Here is a 19,616-nt window from a genome sequence, read left to right on the forward strand (position 1 = left end):
AAGGTTAGGCTTGTTTTAGGATCAGGGCCCAGGGTTAGGATTGTTTTAGGGTCATGGCCAGGGCCCAGGGTTAGGGTTGTTTTAGGGTCAGGGCCAGGGCCCAGGGTCAGGGTTGTTTTAGGTCAGGGCCAGGGACCAGGGTTAGGCTTGTTTTAGGGTCAGGGACAGGGCCCTCGGTTAGGGTTGTTTTAGGGTCAGGGCCAGGACCCAGGATTAGGCTTGTTTTAGGGTCAGGGACAGGGCCCACGTTTAGGGTTGTTTTAGGGTCAGGTCCTGGGCCCCGGTTTAGGGTTGTTTTTGTGCCAGGGCCCAGGGTTAGGGTTGTTTTAGGGTCAGGGCCAGGGCCCAGGGTTAGGGTTGTTTTAGGTCATGGCCAGGCCCCAGGGATAGGGTTGTTTTAGGGTCAGGGCCAGGGCCCAGAGTTAGGGTTTTTTTAGGATCAGGTCCTGGGCCGAAGGTTAGGCTTGTTTTTGGGTCAGGGCCAGGGCCCTGGATTGGGCTTGTTTTAGGGTTAGGGACAGGGCCCAGGGTTAGGGTTGTTTTAGGGTCAGGGTCAGAGCCCAGGGTTAGGCTTGTTTTAGGGTCAGGGCCAGGGCCCAGGGTTAGGGTTGTTTTAGGGTCAGGGCCAGGGCCCAGAGTTAGGGTTGTTTTAGGGTCAGGGCCAGGGCCCAGGGTTACGGTCGTTTTAGGGTCAGGACCTGGGCCCTGGTTTAGGCTTGTTTTAGTGCCAGGGCCCAGGGTTAGTGTTGTTTTAGGGTCAGGGTCAGGGCCCAGGGTCAGGGTTGTTTTAGGTCAGGGCCAGGGCCCAGCATTAGGGTTGTTTTAGGTTCAGGGCCAGGGCCCAGGTTTAGGGGTGTTTTAGGGTCAGGGCCAGGGCCCAGGGTTAGGCTTGTTTTAGGGTCAGGGCCAGGGCCCAGGGTTAGGCTTGTTTTAGGGTCAGGGCCAGGGCCCAGGGTTAGGGTTGTTTTAGGGTCAGGGCCAGGGCCCAGCGTTAGGTTTGTTTTAGGGTCAGGGCCAGGGCCCAGGGTTAGAGTTGTTTTAGTTTCAGGACCTGGGCCCAGGGTTAGGCTTGTTTTAGTGCCAGGGCCCAGGGTTAGGGTTGTTTTAGTGTCAGGGCCTGGGCCCAGGGTCAGGGTTGTTTTTGGTCCGGGCCAGGGCCCAGCATTAGGGTTGTTTTAGGGTCAGGGACAGGGCCCAGGTTTAGGGGTGTTTTAGGGTCAGGGCCAGGGCCCAGGGTTATGGTTATTTTAGGGTCAGTACCCAGGGTTAGGGTTGTTTTAGGGTCAGTGCCCAGGGTTAGGGTTGTTTTACGGTCAGGTCCAGGACCCAGGGATAGGCTTGTTTTAGGGTCAGGGCCAGGGCCCAGGGTTAGGGTTGTTTTAGGGTCAGGTCCAGGGCCCACGGATAGGCTTGTTTTAGGGTCAAGGACAGGGTCCAGGGTTAGGGTTGTTTTAGGGTCAGAGCCAGGGCCCAGGGTTAGGCTTGTTTTAGGGTCAGGGCCAGGGCCCAGGGTTAGGCTTGTTTTAGGGTCAGGGCCAGGGCCCAGGGTCAGGGTCGTTTTAGGTCAGCGTCAGGGCCCAGCATTAGGGTTGTTTTAGGGTCAGGGCCAGGGCCCAGGTTTAGGGGTGTTTTAGGGTCAGGGCCAGGGCCCAGCCTTAGGGTTGTTTTAGGGTCAGGGCCAGGGCCCAGGGTTAGGCTTGTTTTAGGGTCAGGGCCAGGTCCCAGGGTTAGGCTTGTTTTAGGGTCAGGGCCAGGGCCCAGAGCTAGGCTTGTTTTAGGGTCAGGGACAGGGCCCAGGGTTACGGTTTTTTTAGGGTCAGGGCCAGGGCCCAGGGTTAGGCTTGTTTTAGGGTCAGGGCCAGGGCCCAGGGTTAGGCTTGTTTTAGGATCAGGTCTAAGGCCCAGGGTTAGGCTTGTTTTAGGATCAGGGCCAGGGTCCACGATTAGGGTTGTTTTGGGGTCAGGGCCAGGGCCCAGGGTTAAGCTTGTTTTAGGGTCAGGGCCAGCGCCCAGCGTTTGGGTTGTTGTAGGTTCAGGGCCAGGGCCCAGGATAAGGCTTGTTTTAGGGTCAAGGACAGGGCCCAGCGTTAGGGTTGTATTAGGGTCAGGACTTGGGCCCAGGGTTAGGCTTTTTTTAGTGCCAGGGCCCAGGGTTAGGGTTGTTTTAGGGTCAGGGCAGGGCCCAGGTTTAGGGTTGTTTTAGGTCAGGGCCAGGGCCCAGGGTTAGGGTTGTTTTAGGGTCAGGGCCAGGGCCCAGGGTTAGGGTTGTTTTATGGTCAGGTCCAAGGCCCAGGGTTAGGCTTGTTTTAGGGTCAGGGCCAGGGTCCAGGGTTAGGGTTGTTTTAGGTCAGGGCCAGGGCCCAGGATTAGGGTTGTTTTAGGGTCAGCGCCAGGGCCCAGGGTTAGGCTTGTTTTAGGGTCAGGGCCAGGGCCCAGGGTTAGGCTTGTTTTAGGGTCAGGGCCAGGGCCCAGCATTTGGGTTGTTTTAGGTTCAGGGCCAGGGCCTAGGGTTAGGGTTGTTTTAGGGTCAGGGCCAGGGCCCAGGGTTAGGGTTGTTTTAGGGTCAGGGCCAGGGCCCAGGGTTAGGCTTGTTTTAGGGTCAGGGCCAGGGCCCAGGGTTAGGCTTGTTTTAGGGTCAGAGCCAGGGGCCAGGGTTAGGGTTGTTTTAGGGTCAGGGTTAGGGCCAGGGCCCAGGGTTAGGGTTGTTTTAGGGTCAGGGCGAGGGCCGAGGGTTAGGCCTGTTTTAGGGTCAGGGCCAGGACCCAGGGTTAGGGTAGTTTTAGGGTGAGGGCCAGGGCCCAGGTTTAGGCTTGTTTTAGTGTCAGGGCCAGGGCGCAGGGTTAGGCTTGTTTTAGGGTCAGGGCCAGGGCCCAGGGTTAGGCTTGTTTTAGTGCCAGGGCCCAGGGTTAGGGTTTTTTTAGGTTCAGGTCCCAAGGTTAGGCTTGTTCTAGGATCAGGGCCCAGGGTTAGGATTGTTTTAGGGTCATTGCCAGGGCCCAGGGTTAGGGTTGTTTTAGGGTCAGGGCCAGGGCCCCGGTTTAGGGTTGTTTTTGTGCCAGGGCCCAGGGTTAGGGTTGTTTTAGGGTCAGGGCCAGGGCCTAGGGTTAGGGTTGTTTTAGGTCATGGCCAGGCCCCAGGGATAGGGTTGTTTTAGGGTCAGGGGCAGGGCCCAGGGTTAGGGTTGTTTTAGGGTCAGGGCCAGGGCCCAGGGTTAGGCTTGTTTTAGGATCAGGTCCTGGGCCCAAGGTTAGGCTTGTTTTAGGGTCAGGGCCAGGGCCCTGGATTGGGCTTGTTTTAGGGTCAGGGACAGGGCCCAGCGTTAGGGTTGTTTTAGGGTCAGGGCCAGGGCCCAGGGTTAGGCTTGTTTTAGGGTCAGGGCCAGGGCCCAGGGTTAGGCTTGTTTTAGGGTCAGGGCCAGGACCCAGGGTTAGGGTTGTTTTAGGGTCAGGGCCAGGGCCCAGAGTTAGGGTTGTTTTAGGGTCAGGGCCAGGGACCAGGGTTACGGTTGTTTTAGGGTCAGGACCTGGGCCCTGGTTTAGTCTTGTTTTAGTGCCAGGGCCCAGGGTTAGTGTTGTTTTAGGGTCAGGGTCAGGGCCCAGGGTCAGGGTTGTTTTAGGTCAGGGCCAGGGCCCAGCATTAGGGTTGTTTTAGGTTCAGGGCCAGGGCCCAGGTTTAGGGGTGTTTTAGGGTCAGGGCCAGGGCCCAGGGTTTGGCTTGTTTTAGGGTCAGGGCCAGGGCCCAGGGTTGGGCTTGTTTTAGGGTCAGGGCCAGGGCCCAGGGTTAGGGTTGTTTTAGGGTCAGGGCCAGGACCCAGAGTTTGGGTTGTTTTAGGGTCAGGGCCAGGGCCCAGGGTTAGGGTTGTTTTAGGGTCAGGACCTGGGCCCTGGTTTAGGCTTGTTTTAATGCCAGGGCCCAGGGTTAGTGTTGTTTTAGGGTCAGGGTCAGGGCCCATGGTCAGGGTTGTTTTAGGTCAGGGCCAGGGCCCAGCATTAGGGTTGTTTTTGGTTCAGGGCCAGGGCCCAGGTTTAGGGGTGTTTTAGGGTCAGGGCCAGGGCCCAGGGTTAGGCTTGTTTTAGGGTCAGGGCCAGGGCCCCGGGTTAGGCTTGTTTTAGGGTCAGGGCCAGGGCCCAGGGTTAGGGTTGTTTTAGGGTCAGGGCCAGGGCCCAGCGTTAGGGTTGTTTTAGGGTCAGGGCCAGGGTGCAGGGTTAGAGTTGTTTTAGTTTCAGGACCTGGGCCCAGGGTTAGGCTTGTTTTAGTGCCAGTGCCCAGGGTTAGGGTTGTTTTAGGGTCAGGGCCAGGGCCCAGGGTCAGGTTTGTTTTAGGTCCGGGCCAGGGCCCAGCATTAGGGTTGTTTTAGGGTCAGGGACAGGGCCCAGGTTTAGGGGTGTTTTAGGGTCAGGGCCAGGGCCCAGGGTAAGGGTTGTTTCAGTGTCAGGGCCAGGGCCCAGGGTTAGGGTTGTTTTAGGGTCAGGGCCAGGGTCCAGGGTAAGGGTTGTTTCAGTGTCAGGGCCAGGGCCCAGGATTAGGGTTGTTTTAGGGTTTGGGCCAGGGCCCAGGGTTATGGTTATTTTAGGGTCAGTACCCAGGCTTAGGGTTGTTTTAGGGTCAGTCCCCAGGGTTAGGGTTGTTTTAGGGTCAGGTCCAGGACCCAGGGATAGGCTTGTTTTAGGGTCAGGGCCAGGGCCCAGGGTTAGGGTTGTTTTAGGGTCAGGTCCAGGGCCCACGGATAGGCTTGTTTTAGGGTCTGGGCCAGGGCCCAGGATTAGGCTTGTTTTAGGGTCAAGGACAGGGTCCAGGGTTAGGGTTGTTTTAGGGTCAGTGCCCAGCATTAGGGTTGTTTTAGGGTCAGGGACAGGGCCCAGGTTTAGGGGTGTTTTAGGGTCAGGGCCAGGGCCCAGGGTAAGGGTTGTTTCAGTGTCAGGGCCAGGGCCCAGGGTTAGGGTTGTTTTAGGGTCAGGGCCAGGGCCCAGGGTTAGGGTTGTTTTAGGGTCAGGTCCAGGGCCCATGGATAGGCTTGTTTTAGGGTCAGCGCCAGGGCCCAGGATTAGGCTTGTTTTAGGGTCAAGGACAGGGTCCAGGGTTAGGGTTGTTTTAGGGTCAGGGCCAGGGCCCAGGGTTAGGCTTGTTTTAGGGTCAGGGCCAGAGCCCAGGGTTAGGCTTGTTTTAGGGTCAGGGCCAGGGCCCAGGGTTAGGCTTGTTTTAGGGTCAGGGCCAGGTCCCAGGGTTAGGCTTGTTTTAGGGTCAGGGCCAGGGCCCAGGGCTAGGCTTGTTTTAGGGTCAGGGACAGGGCCCAGGGTTAGGGTTTTTTTAGGGTCAGGGCCAGGGCCCATGGTTAGGCTTGTTTTACGGTCAGGGCCAGGGCCCAGTTTTAAGCTTGTTTTAGGGTCAGGTCTAAGGCCCAGGGTTAGGCTTGTTTTAGGATCAGGGCCAGGGCCCACGATTAGGGTTGTTTTGGGGTCAGGGCCAGGGCCCAGGGTTAAGCTTGTTTTAGGGTCAGGGCCAGCGCCTAGCGTTAGGGTTGTTGTAGGTTCAGGGCCAGGGCTCAGGATTAGGCTTGTTTTATGGTCAAGGACAGGGCCCAGGGTTAGGGTTGTATTAGGGTCAGGACCTGGGCCCAGGGTTAGGCTTGTTTTAGTGCCAGGGCCCAGGGTTAGGGTTGTTTTAGGGTCAGGGCCAGGGCCCAGGGTTAGGGTTGTTTTAGGTCAGGGCCACGTCCCAGGGTTAGGGTTGTTTTAGGATCAGGACCTGGGCCCAGTGTTAGGCTTGTTTTAGTGCCAGGGCCCAGAGTTAGGGTTGTTTTAGGGTCAGGGCCAGGGCCCAGGGTTAGGGTTGTTTTAGGTCAGGGCCAGGGCCCAGGATTAGGGTTGTTTTAGGGTCAGGGCCAGGGCCCAGGGTTAGGCTTGTTTTAGGGTCAGGGCCAGGGCCCAGGGTTAGGCTTGTTTTAGGGTCAGGGCCAGGGCCCAGTGTTAGGCTTGTTTTAGGGTCAGGTCTAAGGCCCAGGGTTAGGCTTGTTTTAGGATCAGGGCCAGGGCCCACGATTAGGGTTGTTTTAGGGTTAGGGCCAGGACCCAGGTTTAGGGTTGTTTTAGGTCAGGGCCAGGGCCCAGGGTTAGGGTTGTTTTAGGTCAGGGCCAGGACCCAGGGTTAGGGTTGTTTTAGTGCCAGGGCCCAGAGTTAGGGTTGTTTTAGGGTCAGGGCCAGGGCCCAGGGTTAGGGTTGTTTTAGGTCAGGGCCACGTCCCAGTGTTAGGGTTGTTTTAGGATCAGGACCTGGGCCCAGTGTTAGGCTTGTTTTAGTGCCAGGGCCCAGAGTTAGGGTTGTTTTAGGGTCAGGGCCAGGGCCCAGGGTTAGGGTTGTTTTAGGTCAGGGCCAGGGCCCAGGATTAGGGGTGTTTTAGGGTCAGGGCCAGGGCCCAGGGTTAGGCTTGTTTTAGGGTGAGGGCCAGGGCCCAGGGTTAGGCTTGTTTTAGGGTCAGGGCCAGGGCCCAGCATTTGGGTTGTTTTAGGTTCAGGGCCAGGGCCCTGGGTTAGGGTTGTTTTAGGGTCAGGGCCCGGGCCCAGGGTTAGGGTTGTTTTAGGGTCAGGACCTGGGCCCAGGGTTAGGCTTCTTTTAGTGCCAGGGCCCAGGGTTCGGTTTGTTTTAGGGTCAGGTCCAGGGCCCAGGGTCAGGGTTGTTTTAGGTCAGGGCCAGGGCCCAGATTTAGGGGTGTTTTAGGGTCAGGGCCAGGGCCCACGGTTAGGCTTGTTTTAGGGTCAGGGACAGGGCCCAGGGTTAGGCTTGTTTTAGGTTCAGGGCCAGGGCCCAGGGTTAGGCTTGTTTTAGGGTCAGGGCCAGGGCCCAGGGTTAGGCTTTTTTTAGGGTCAGGGCCAGTTCCCAGGTTTAGGGTTGTTTTAGGGTCAGGACCTGGGCCCAGGGTTAGGCTTGTTTTAGTATCAGGGCCCAGGGTTACGGTTGTTTTAGGGTCAGGGCCAGGGCCCAGGATTAGGGTTGTTTTAGGTCAGGGCCAGGGCCCAGGGTTAGGGTTGTTTTAGGTCAGGGCCAGGTCCCAGGGTTAGGCTTGTTTTAGGGTCAGGGCCAGGGCCTAGGGTTAGGGTTGTTTTAGGTTCAGGGCCAGTGCCCAGGGTTAGGGTTGTTTTAGGGTCAGGGCGAGGGCCCAGGGTTAGGGTTGTTTTAGGGTCAGGGCCAGGGACCCAGGGTTAGGGATGTTTTACGGTGAGGGCCAGGGCCCAGGGTTAGGGTTGTTTCAGGGTCAGGGTCAGGGTCCAGTTTTAGGGTTGTTTTAGGGTCAGGGCCAGGGCCCAGGGTTAGGGTTGTTTTACGGTCAGGGCCAGGGCTCAGGGTTAGGGTTGTTTTAGGGTCATGTCCAGTGCCCACGGTTAGGGTTGTTTTAGGGTCAGGTCCAGGGCCCAGGATTAGGGTTGTTTTAGGGTCATGTCCAGGGCCCACGGTTAGGGTTGTTTTAGGGTCAGGGTCAGGGTCCAGAGTCAGGGTTGTTTCAGTGTCAGGGCCAGGTCCCAGGGTTAGGGTTGTTTTAGGGTCAGGGCCAGGGCCCAGGGTTATGGTTATTTTAGGGTCAGTGCCCATGGTTAAGGTTGTTTTAGGGTCAGGGCCCAGGGTTAGGGTTGTTTTAGGGTGAGTGCCCATGGTTGGCTTTATTTTAGGGTCAGGGCCAGGGCCTAGGGTTAGGTTTGTTTTAGGGTCTGGGCCAGGGCCCAGGGTTAGGGTTGTTTTAGGGTCAGGGCCAGGGCCCAGGGTTAGGCTTGTTTTAGAGTCTGGGCCAGGGCCCAAGGTTAGGGTTGTTTTAGGGTCAGGGCCATGGCCCAGGGTTAGGTTTGTTTTAGGGTCAGGGCCAGGGCCCAGGGTTAGGTTTGTTTTAGGGTCAGGGCCTGGGCCCAGGGTTAGGGTTGTTTTAGGTTCAGGGCCAGGGCCCAGAGCTATGGTTGTTTTAGGGTCAGGGCCAGGGCCCAGGGTTAGGATTGTTTTATGGTCAGGGCCAGGGCCCAGGGTTAGGGTTGTTTTATGGTCAGGGCCAGGGCCCAGCGTTAGGGTTGTTTTAGGGTCAGCGCCAGGGTCCAGGGTTAGGGTTGTTTTAGGGTCAGGACCTGGGCCCAGGGTTAGGCTTCTTTTAGTGCCAGGGCCCAGGGTTCGGGTTGTTTTAGAGTCAGGGCCAGGGCCCAGGGTCAGGGTTGTTTTAGGTCAGGGCCAGGGCCCAGGTTTAGGGGTGTTTTAGGGTCAGGGCCAGGGCCCAGCGTTAGGGTTGTTTTAGGGTCAGGGCCAGGGCCCAGGGTTAGGCTTGATTTAGGTTCAGGGCCAGGTCCCAGGGTTAGGCTTGTTTTAGGGTCAGGGCCAGGGCCCAGGGATAGGGTTCTTTTAGGGTCAGGGCCAGGGCCCAGGGTTAGGGTTGTTTTAGGATCAGGGCCAGGGCCCTGGGTTAGGCTTGTTTTAGGGTCAGGGCCAGGGCCCAGGGATAGGGTTGTTTTAGGGTTAGGGCCAGTGCCCAGGGTTAGGCTTGTTTTAGGGTCAGGGCCTTGGCCCAGGGTTAGGGTTGTTTTAGGGTCAGGACCTGGGCCCAGGGTTAGTCTTGTTTTAGTAGCAGGTCCCAGGGTTAGGGTTGTTTTAGGGTCAGGGCCGGGGCCCACGGTTAGGGTTGTTTTAGGTCAGGGCCAGGGCCCAGGGTTAGGGTTGTTTTAGGGTCAGGGCCAGGGCCCAGGGTTAGGGTTGTTGTAGGGTCAGGGCCAGGGCCCAGGGTTAGGTTTGTTTTAGGGTCAGGGCCAGGGCCCAGGGTTAGGTTTGTTTTAGGGTCAGGGCCTGGGCCCAGGGTTAGGGTTTTTTTAGGGTCAGGGCCAGGGCCCAGAGTTATGGTTGTTTTAGGGTCAGGGCCAGGGCCCAGGGTTAGGATTGTTTTAGGGTCAGGACCTGGGCCCAGGGTTAGGCTTGTTTTAGGGTCAGGGCCAGTGCCCAGGGTTAGGCTTGTTTTAGGGTCAGAGCCAGGGCCCAGGGTTAGGGTTGTTTTATGATCAGGGTTAGGGCCAGGGCCCAGGGTTTTGGTTGTTTTAGGGTCAAGGCGAGGTCCCAGGGTTAGGCTTGTTTTAGGGTCAGGGCCAGGGCCCAGGGTTAGGGTTGTTTTAGGGTCAGGGCCAGGGCCCAGGTTTAGGCTTGTTTCAGGGTCAGGGCCAGGGTCCAGGGTTAGGCTTGTTTTAGGGTTAGGGCCAGGGCCCAGGGTTAGGCTTGTTTTAGTGCCAGGGCCCGGGGTTAGGGTTTTTTTAGGTTCGGGGCCCTGGGTTAGGCTTGTTTTAGGATCAGGGCCCAGGGTTAGGGTTGTTTTAGGGTCATGGCCAGCGCCCAGGGTTAGGGTTGTTTTAGGGTCAGGGCCAGGGCCCAAGGTTAGGCTTGTTTTAGGGTCAGGGACAGGGCCCAGGGTCAGGGTTGTTTTAGTTCAGGGCCAGGGCCCTGGGTTAGTCTTGTTTTAGGGTCAGGGACAGGGCCCACGGTTAGGGTTGTTTTAGGGTCAGGACCAGGGCCCAGGGTTAGGGTTGTTTTAGGGTCAGGTCCTGGGCCTAGGGTTAGGGTTGTTTTTGTGCCAGGGCCCAGGGTTAGGGTTGTTTTAGGGTCAGGGCCAGGGCCCAGGGTTAGGGTTGTTTTAGGTCATGGCCAGGGCCCAGGGTTAGGGTTGTTTTAGGGTCAGGTCCTGGGCCCACGGTTAGGCTTGTTTTAGGGTCAGGGCCAGGGCCCAGGATTAGTCTTGTTTTAGGGTCAAGGACAGGGCCCAGGTTTAGGGTTGTTTTAGGGTCTGGGCCAGGGCCCAGGGTTAGGCTTGTTTTAGGGTCAGAGCCAGGGCCCAGGGTTAGGGTTGTTTTAGGGTCAGGGCCAGTGCCCAGGGGTAGTGTTGTTTTAGGGTCAGGGCCATGGCCCAGGGTTAGGGTTGTTTTAGGGTCAGGGCCAGGGCCCAGGGTTAGGGTTGTTTTAGGGTCAGGACATGGGCCCAGGTTTAGGCTTGTTTTAGTGCCAGGGCCCAGGGTTAGGGTTGTTTTAGGGTCAGGGCCAGGGCCCAGGGTTAGGATTGTTTTAGGGTCAGGACCTGGGCCCAGGGTTTGGCTTGTTTTAGGGTCAGGGCCAGGGCCCAGGGTTAGGGTTGTTTTAGGGTCAGGGCCAGGGCCCAGGGTTAGGGTTGTTTTAGGTTCAGTGCCAGGGTCCAGGGTAAGGGTTGTTTCAGTGTCAGGGCCAGGGCCCAGGGTTAGGGTTGTTTTAGGGTCAGGGCCAGGGCCCAGGGTTATGGTTGTTTTAGGGTCAGTGCCCAGGATTAGGGTTGCTTTGTGGTCAGGTCCAGGGCCCAGGGTTAGGCTTCTATTAGGGTCAGGGCCTGGGTCCAGGTTTAGGGTTGTTTTAGGGTCACGGCCAGGGCCCAGGTTTAGGCTTGTTTTAGGGTCAGGGCCAGGGCCCAGGTTTACGGTTGTTTTAGTGTCATGGCCAGGGCCCAGGGTTAGGCTTGTTTTAGTGCCAGGGCCCAGGGTTAGGGTTGTTTTAGGTTCAGGGCCAGGGTCCAGGTTTAGGGTTGTTTTAGGGTCAGGGCCAGGGCCCAGGTTTAGGCTTGTTTTAGGGTCAGGGGCAGGGCCCAGTTTTACGGTTGTTTTAGGGTCATGGCCAGGGCCAGGGTTAGGGTTGTTTTTGGGTTAGGGCCAGGGCCCAGGGTTAGGGTTGTTTTAGGGTCAGGGCCAGGGCCCAGGGTTAGGGTTGTTTTAGGGTCAGGGCCCGGGCCCAGGTTTAGGGTTGTTTTAGTGTCAGGGCCAGGGCCCAGGGTTAGGGTTGTTTTAGGGTCAGCGCCAGGTCCCAGGGTTAGGATTGTTTTAGGGTCAGGGCCAGGGCCCAGGGTTAGGGTTCTTTTAGCGTCAGGGCCAGGGCCCAGAGTTAGGGTTGTTTTAGGGTCAGGGCCAGGGCCGAGAGTTAGGCTTGTTTTAGGGTCAGGGCCAAGGCCCAGGGTTAGGGTTGTTTTAGGGAAAGGGCCAGTGCCCAGGGTTAGGATTGTTTTAGGGTCAGGGCCAGGGCCCAGGTTTAGGCTTGTTTCAGGTTCAGGTCCGGGGCCAGGGTTAGGGTTGTTTTAGGGTGACGGCCGGGGCCCAGTGTTAGGGTTGTTTTAGGGTCAGGTCCGGGGCCCAGTGTTAGGGTTGCTTTAGGGTCAGGGCCGGGGCCCAGGTTTAGGGTTGTTTAAGGTCAGGGCCGGGACACAGGTTTGGGGTTTTAGGCTCAGGACCAGGGCCCAGTGTTAGGGTATTAGTGTCAGGGCCCAGGGTTAGGGTTTTATGGTCAGGGCCCAGGGTTAGGGTTTTAGTGTCAGGGCCCAGGTTTAGGGTGATTTCCAGGAAGTGACCTCACAATGACTCAAGCTACCACTTACTGTTGATTGTGACGAAATGCCAGCTGAGGCACATGCCTTGGGAGCTAAGTGGTTGCTGCCCTTGACTACTATGAAGACTGGTGTGGGAAGGGTCGCTTTAATGCACTTGAGCTGGGGTCCCCAACCCCTGAGCCATGGAGCCGTAAGGAGCCACACAGCAGGTGAGTGGTGTCGAGTGAGGGAGTGAGGGAAGCGTCGTCTGTATTTACAGCCACTCCCCTTTGCTCACATTCCCGCTTGAGCTCCACCTTCTCAGATGAGCAGCAGCATTAGATTCTCATAGGAGAACGCACCCTGTTGTGAACCGTGCATGTGAGGGATCTAGGTTGCGCTGTGCTTATGAGAATCTAATACCTATTGATCTGTCACTTTCTCCCATCACGCTCAGGTGGGACCCTCCAGTTTCAGGAAAACAAGCTTAACACGCCCACTGATTCTACATTATGGTGAGTTCTATAATTATTTTATTATATATTCCAGTGTAATAATGGAAATGAAGTGCCTAATCAACGTAAATGTGCTTAAATCTTTTGGCCCAGCTCCTACCTCCCGGCAGCCTCGCCAGGCCCAGAACTCTCTCCAGTCAGCCTCTACAGACCAAGCTCATGACTCACAATGGCCTATTTAGGCCCATACCCTACCTCACGGCAGTCTCCGCAGATGAGCCTACTGCCTCACAACAGCCTCCACAGGCACAGCTCCATCGTTACAATGGCCTCTTTAGACCCAGCTCCTGCCTCCCAGCCTTCTCTCCAGGCCCTGAACTTTCTCCGTAAGTTGAGGTAGCTGGGACTGTAGGTATACATGACGATACTTGGCTAATTTTTAAATTGTTTTGGAGACATGGGGTCTCACTTTGTTGGCCAGGCTGGTGTCAAACTAATGGCCTCAAGTGACCCTTCCACCCCTGCCTCCCATCCTCGAGGTATGTGCCACCACAAGGGGCACTTGTTCAATTTTCTAAAGAAAAAATTTCTAAAGTAAGGCTGTGGGATGATGGCAGGAAGATAAAAGAAAAACAGAAGAATAAGTTAAAATGACTTATTCACACATATTCTTTTGACAGCAAGAAGAACTGTTAGTATATACATTCCTTACAAACAAACAAACGGCAGATAAACAATGTTGTATAGGAACTTCAACACACACTGTACAATATTCCCACTTTGCTGACATAAGTTATGGAAATTTCGTGGTTTACTTGAGTGTCGCTACCAGTATTTTGCTTCTCTGATGATTTTTATCAACTTCCTCATCTGTTAACTTCTCTCCAAAGTATGTCATGTCACGACATGCTGCCGCTGCACGAACACGGCCAGTGTCTTCCTATTAAACATGTAGAATGCTTTCCTAATTTCTCTTTTTACTCTCTGTCTTTGTGTTCTGCATTTTCCTTACTTCTATTGTCAGAAACTCCAGAAAGTCAATCGTACTAATTTATCATGATTTGCTTTATTAATTTATACTTTGCTTATATGGAATTTTGCCCAACAGACCTCATTACAATTTCTAACCTGTTTTATTTATTTATTTATTTTTTCTGAGACAGGGTCTCCCTCTGTTATCTGAGGCTGGAGGGTAGTAGTGCTATCGCAGCTGACTGCAGCCTCAACCTTCCAGGCTGAAGCGATCCTCCCATCTCAACCTCCCACGTGGCTGAGACTACAGGTGCTTGCCACTACGCCCAACTAATATTTGGTATTTTCGTACACGTGGATTCCAGAGGGGTGACAGCGAAACGTGAGTAAGCATGGATTTTGGTATATGCAGAGATGGGGGGCTGTAACTAATTCTGTATACTGAGGGACGGCAACTGTATATGTTTTTACAATTACGCTGTAGGATACATACTGTTGCATAGCCTTGAAAATAATAATTTTTAATGGAGTGGAAGAATAATAATAATATTGCTAAAAGTAGCAGCTGGCCAGGTGTGGTGGCTCACACTGGTAATCGCAACACTTTGGGAGGCTGAGGCAGGAGGATGGCTTGAGGCCAAGAGTTTGCGATAGGCCTTGGAAACAAAGGGGGAGTCACCATCCCTACAGAAAAATACATGAATTAGCCTAGTGTGGTGGCACGTTCCTGTAGTCCCAGCTACTTGGGAGGCTGAGGTGGGAGGATCACTCAAGCCCAGGGAGGCTGAGACTGCAGTGAGTCATGATCAGGCCTCTGCACTCCAGCCTGGGTGACAGAGTGAGACCCTGTCTCAAAACAACAAAAAAGTAGCAGCTAACATCAACTGACCTTTTATACCAGGTGCCTATTGATACCATAGTTTAATTTCTTAGAACTGTTTCTTATTTCACTTACCAACTCTGTCTTCAGTTACTCCCAGATTTTTACTGTGTGTGTACAGATGACCTTTTGTTTAGATTGAATTGTCTCCCCAGAAGTAAGATTACTGTGAGTCATGGTGAATGGACATTCTCATTACCCTTGATGTAAATTGACAGGGTTTTGGGTGCCTCCCAGCTATAATCTTAGCACTTTGGGAGGCTAAGAGAGGAGGATTGCTTGAGGCCAAGAGTTGGAGGAGGCAGTATGGCAGTATGGTGAGACCCTGTCTCCATTATTTTAAAAAATTGACAAGCTTTACCCAGGAAGGCTTATACACAATTTAAACACCCCTCATAGTATAAGAAAGTGCCCATTTCACTGCACCTTTGCCAGCACAGGGTATTATAATTTAGTAAGTCATTTTTTGTTTGATTATTTTAAATAGATAAAAGACCTCATATTACTTTACTTGTCACATTTCAACATCTTTCCTTAGCTTATTAGCTCTACCTCTTTTCTGTCTGTAAATGGTTGTTGTTGTTTTGTTCTTTGAGACAGGGTCTTGCTCTGTCACCAGGCTAGACTGTAGTGGCATAATCATGCCTCGCTGCAGCCTTGACCTCCCAGGCTCAAACTTCAGCATTCCGAGTAGCTGGGACTACAAGTGTGCACCACCACTCCCAGCTAACTTTTTTCTTCTTTTGGATAGAGACAGGTTCTCACTGTGTTGTCCAGACCGGTCTCTAGCTCCTGGCCTTAAGCAATCCTCCTGCATTAGCTTCTCAAATTGCTGGAATTTCAGGCATGAGCCACCATGCCTGGCCTGGGCTAGTCCTGTATTCTGTAGAGTTCTCTTTACTTTGTGCTAGCCAATCTCTCATTATGCTGTTCACCTGTTATAATGAATAATTCTCCGTATTAAATTTTACCACTTTAAACTTTTGAGTGGTTTATGCTTCCTGATTGGACTCTGACTAATACGTTAGGAAGGGTCCCAGGGTTTATCCACACAGATGGGATTTGGGCATAGGTTTGGTTTCCCAGGGGGCAGTGCTGAGCTCTTTGCCAGTGGGAAATGGGATGCTGGTGATTTCCAGGAAGTGACCTCACAGTGACTCAAGCTACCACTTACTGTTGATTGTGACGAAATGCCAGCTGAGGCACATGCCTTGGGAGCTAAGTGGTTGCTGCCCTTGACCACTATGAAGACTGGTGTGGGAAGGGTCGCTTTGGATGCACTTGAGCAGGGGTCCCCAACCCCTGAGCCATGGAGCCGTAGGGAGCCACACAGCAGGAGGTGAGTGGTGTCGAGTGAGGGAGTGAGGGAAGCTTCGTCTGTATTTACAGCCACTCCCCTTTGCTCACATTCCCGCTTGAGCTCCACCTTCTCAGATGAGCAGCAGCATTAGATTCTCATAGGAGAACGCACCCTGTTGTGAACCATGCATGTGAGGGATCTAGGTTGCGCTGTGCTTATGAGTATCTAATACCTATTGATCTGTCACTTTCTCCCATCACACTCAGGTGGGACCATCCAGTTTCAGGAAAACAAGCTTAACACGCCCACTGATTCTACATTATGGTGAGTTGTATAATCATTTTATTATATATTGGATATATAATACGTATATATATTTATATATATGTAATAATGGAAATAAAGTGCCTAATAAATGTAAATGTGCTTAAATCTTTTTAAGCAGATTCTTCAGGCCCAGCATCTGCCTCACTGTGGACCCCCCAAGCCAAGCTCCCAACCTTTCAGCAGCTTCTACACACCCAGCTCCCGCCTGCCAGTGGCCTCTTCAGGCCCATGGGGCTCATTCCTCACAACAGCCTTTCCAGTCCCAGTTTTTCCCTTCCGGCAGCCTCTCCGGGCTGAGAACCTCCTCAAGTCGGCCTCTCCAGACTCACTTGCACCCTCCAGGCGTCCTCTCCGGGCCAAGCTCCTCTTCCTGGCTGCGTCTCCAGGCCTGACTCCTGCCTCTCAACAACCTCTTTGGACTCAGTGCCTACCCATCTCCTGGCATCCTTGGTCGGCCCACAGCTTCCTCAAGCCAAGCTCCCCAGGCCCAGGTCAGGCCTCACGGTGCCCCCTCCACGATGAGCTCCTGCCCTCCAATGGCACCTGCAGGACCCAAATGGTCTCCGGTCGGTGGGCTCCTCCACGCCAAGCTTGGGCCTCCCGGTGACCTCTGCAGGCCCAAATTGTCCTGAAGTCGGCATCTCCCAGCCATGCCTCCCAGCAAGTAAGCAAGCTCTTTTGGCTCAACTCCTGCCCAGCTCCCAACCGCCTTTGTAGGTCCCGAACTTTCTCCAGCCAAGTTCTTTGGGCCTCATTCCTGCCGCCCGGTGGCCTGTACGGGCCCAGCAATGGTTGGAGAACGGCCTCTGCAGGTCCCGCTCTTGCCTCCCAGGGGCCTCTCCAGGCCCAGCTCTTGCCCCCACGGCGGCCACCTGGGGCCAAGTCCCTGCCTGCCTCCCAGCAGCCCGCATGCGGCCCAGCTCCTCCCTCACGGTGGCCTGTTGATGCCCATGCCTCTGGTACCCTGCCCAGAGGCATGAGCCCCTGCCACACACTGGCTCCTCCCACGCTGAGAGAGGTCAGCGTGAGCCCTTGCCTCACACCGGCCCCTCCCATCCTGAGAGAGGTCAGCGTGAGCCCCTTGACTCACACTGGCTCCTCCCACGCTGAGAGAGGTCGGCGTGAGCCCTTGCCTCACACCGGCCCCTCCCATGCTGAGAGAGGTCGGCGTGAGCCCTTGACTCACACCGGCCCCTCCCACGGTGAGAGAGGTCAGCGTCAGCCCCTTGCCTCACACCGGCCCCTCCCACGCTGAGAGAGGTCGGCGTGAGCCCTTGCCTCACACCGGCCCCTCCCACGCTGAGAGAGGTCAGCGTCAGCCCCTTGCCTCACACCGGCCCCTCCCACGCTGAGAGAGGTCGGCGTGAGCCCTTGCCTCACACCGGCCCCTCCCACGCTGAGAGAGGTCAACATGAGCCCCTTGCCTCACACCGGCCCCTCCCACGCTGAGAGAGGTCAACATGAGCCCCTTGCCTCACACCGACCCCTCCCACGCTGAGAGAGGTTGGCGTGAGCCCTTGCCTCACACCGGCCCCTCCCACGCTGAGAGAGGTCAACATGAGCCCCTTGCCTCACACCGGCCCCTCCCACGCTGAGAGAGGTCAACATGAGCCCCTTGCCTCACACCGGCCCCTCCCACGCTGAGAGAGGTCAGCGTGAGCCCTTGCCTCACACCGGCCCCTCCCACGCTGAGAGAGGTCGGCATGAGCCCCTTGCCTCACACCGGCCCCTCCCACGCTGAGAGGTCGGCATGAGCCCCTTGCCTCACACCGGCCCCTCCCACGCTGAGAGAGGTCAGCGTGAGCCCTTGCCTCACACCGGCCCCTCCCACGCTGAGAGAGGTCGGCATGAGCCCCTTGCCTCACACCGGCCCCTCCCACGCTGAGAGAGGTCAGCGTGAGCCCTTGCCTCACACCGGCCCCTCCCACGCTGAGAGAGGTCGGCATGAGCCCCTTGCCTCACACCGGCCCCTCCCACGCTGAGAGAGGTCGGCGTGAGCCCTTGCCTCACACCGGCCCCTCCCACGCTGAGAGAGGTCAGCGTGAGCCCCTTGCCTCGCCCCGGCCCCTCCCATGCTGAGAGAGGTCGGCGTGAGCCCTTGCCTCACACCGGCCCCTCCCATGCTGAGAGAGGTCAGCGTGAGCCCCTTGCCTCACACCGGCCCCTCCCATGCTGAGAGAGGTCAGCGTGAGCCCTTGCCTCACACCGGCCCCTCCCACGCTGAGAGAGGTCAGCGTGAGCCCCTGCCTCAACAGGCCACCGTGAGGGAGGAGCAGGTTTGTACGCGGGCTGCTGTGAGGCAGGCAGCGACTTGGGCCTGGGAGGTCGTGGTGGGGTGAGAGCTGGGCTTGGAGACTCCCCTGGGAGGCAACAGCGGGGCCTACAGACTCTGTTCTCCAGCCGGAGCTGGGACTGTTCAGGTACTGGGAGGTGGGATGTGGGTCTGAAGAGCTTGGTTGCAGAAACTTCGGGGTCTACAAACGCAGGTGGGAGCTGAGCCAAAAAAGCTTGTTTGCTGGGAGGCGGGAGATGCAGCCAGGAGAAACAGCTGTGCCTGCAGAGGCCGCCATGCGGGAGGCGGAGGCCGGGCCTCCTCAAATCGGCCTCTCCAGACCCACTTGCAGCCTCCCGGCATCCTCTCCGGGCCCAGCTCTTCCTCCCGGCTGCGTCTCCAGGCCTGACTCTGGCCTCCCAACAACGTCTTTGGACTCAGCTCCTGCCCAGCTCCCAGCAGGCCCAAGTTGTCGTCAAGTCGGCCTGGAATTGGGCCCGGAAGAGCAGCAAGTCGGCCTCCCCGGGCCCAGCTCCGTCCTCTCGGCGGCCTCTCCAGGTGCAAAACTTCCTCGAGTCAGCCTCTCCAGGCCCAGCTCCTCCTGCCTCCCAGTGGCCTCTTTCAGCCCAGACCAGCTCATGGCTCTTGGCGGCCTTCCCAGGCCCCGCTTTTGACTTTTGGTGGCCTCTTCAGGCCCAGAACTTGACCTCCAGTGGGCCTTTGCAGGCCCGGCCTCCTGCCTCTCGAAGGCCTGCACGGGCCCAGACTCACAGCGGACTCACAGCGGACTCTCCATGCCCAGCTAGCTCTCGCCTCATTGCGGCCTCCCGAGTCCAAAGCTCCTGCCTCTCGGCCGCTTCGGCAGGCCCAGCTCCCGCCTGCCAGTGGCCTCTTTAGGCCCAGCTCATTCCTCACAACGGCCTTCCCAGGCCCCGTTTTTCCCTTCTGGCAGCCTCTTGGCCTCTAATTTGTTTATCTTTTGTGTATAAATCCCAAAATATTGAATTTTGGAATATTTCCACCATTATGTAAATATATTGGTAGGTGATTTATTTGGGGTGAGTTTCTGCACCAAGCTCGAATTTTTTATTTTATTTTCCTTATTATTTGGTGTTAAACAGGTTTAATGACGGTCATGGCAACTGTTTGGCACAATGAAAAATATCGCCCATGATCAACGTGTTCTGTTCTGGGGAAGGGGGCAAAGGCAGGGTGAATCACTTTCTTAAAAAGTATAGCTCAAGTTGGGAGTGCAGAGGGAATGGGGAGAAAACCCTCCCGCTGCCTGTGTCGAAGTGCAGGAGCCCCCACCCCCATACTCACCTGAGTCCAGCCCCTCTGGGGAAAGAAGGGGTGCATGAACTCCCCCTAGTCCACAGGCACCTCCCTGTGGCCCAAGGCCCTCTTCACACTCCATCTTGTAGCCCCAACAGGAGCTATTTTCCGAAAAGTGAAAAGCTCTGAAGGTCCCACAATTCATGGTATGTACACCTCCCTCACCAGGGGCTGCAAAGTGGCCTGGAGCTCCATACTGAGTAGAAGTCTTTGGGCCAGAGTCAGCATCTGGCTGACGGTCCGGATATCCTGGTTGGAGTGACCCTGGTGCTCCCTGCCAGGGCCTGGTGCCGCTTGCTGAAGATCATGACCGCCACTCATGGGCCACCGATGTGGTCCTTGTCCCATTTGTTGGGGCTGCGTCCATCCTTCTCAGAAGATGAGTCCTGTTCCTTGCGCAGGGCACTGAGGGACTGGGCCTGACATCATCTGAGTGGTAGAGGCAACTGGGTGTCAGGAGACATGATGGAGAGGAAAGCATCATCATGGTCATTCTCTGTCTCACTGTCCAGCAGGGACTCCCCTGAGGGGCCCAGGGCTCCTCCTCCATGGTGGGAGGTGAGCTTTTAACAGGTTCCACCACCCCCAAAGTGTGTAGGGTTGCGGGCCCTGGGCTTTCAGGGCAGGTGGCTCCAGGGGGCCGCCCAGGGTCAACACTCCCTGTGCCACCTGGTGGATGCTCATGAGCAACAGCTGCCAACTTGGCAGGTTGTTTTCTCTGGTTGGAGGCCACTGAGTAACTGGCAGGTTGC

At 56.1% G+C, this 19,616-nt stretch overlaps 1 long non-coding RNA gene across 2 annotated transcripts; it reads left to right on the forward strand.

Annotated features, from left to right (window-relative positions):
- Positions 1-11,776: 11,776 nt before the first annotated feature.
- On the forward strand, positions 11,777-16,124 carry LOC134756818 (uncharacterized). Of its 2 annotated transcripts, XR_010130088.1 has the most exons (5): positions 11,777-11,838; positions 11,932-12,164; positions 12,942-13,132; positions 15,197-15,254; positions 15,376-16,124. It is a non-coding gene; the product is annotated as an uncharacterized lncRNA (long non-coding RNA). The 2 variants fall into 2 exon arrangements; XR_010130089.1 differs by lacking the exon at positions 12,942-13,132 and having other exon boundaries at positions 15,376-16,119.
- The last annotated feature ends 3,492 nt before the right edge of the window (positions 16,125-19,616 follow it).

Source organism: Gorilla gorilla, chromosome 12, assembly GCF_029281585.2.
Source record: "Gorilla gorilla gorilla isolate KB3781 chromosome 12, NHGRI_mGorGor1-v2.1_pri, whole genome shotgun sequence".
NCBI lineage: Eukaryota > Metazoa > Chordata > Mammalia > Primates > Hominidae > Gorilla > Gorilla gorilla.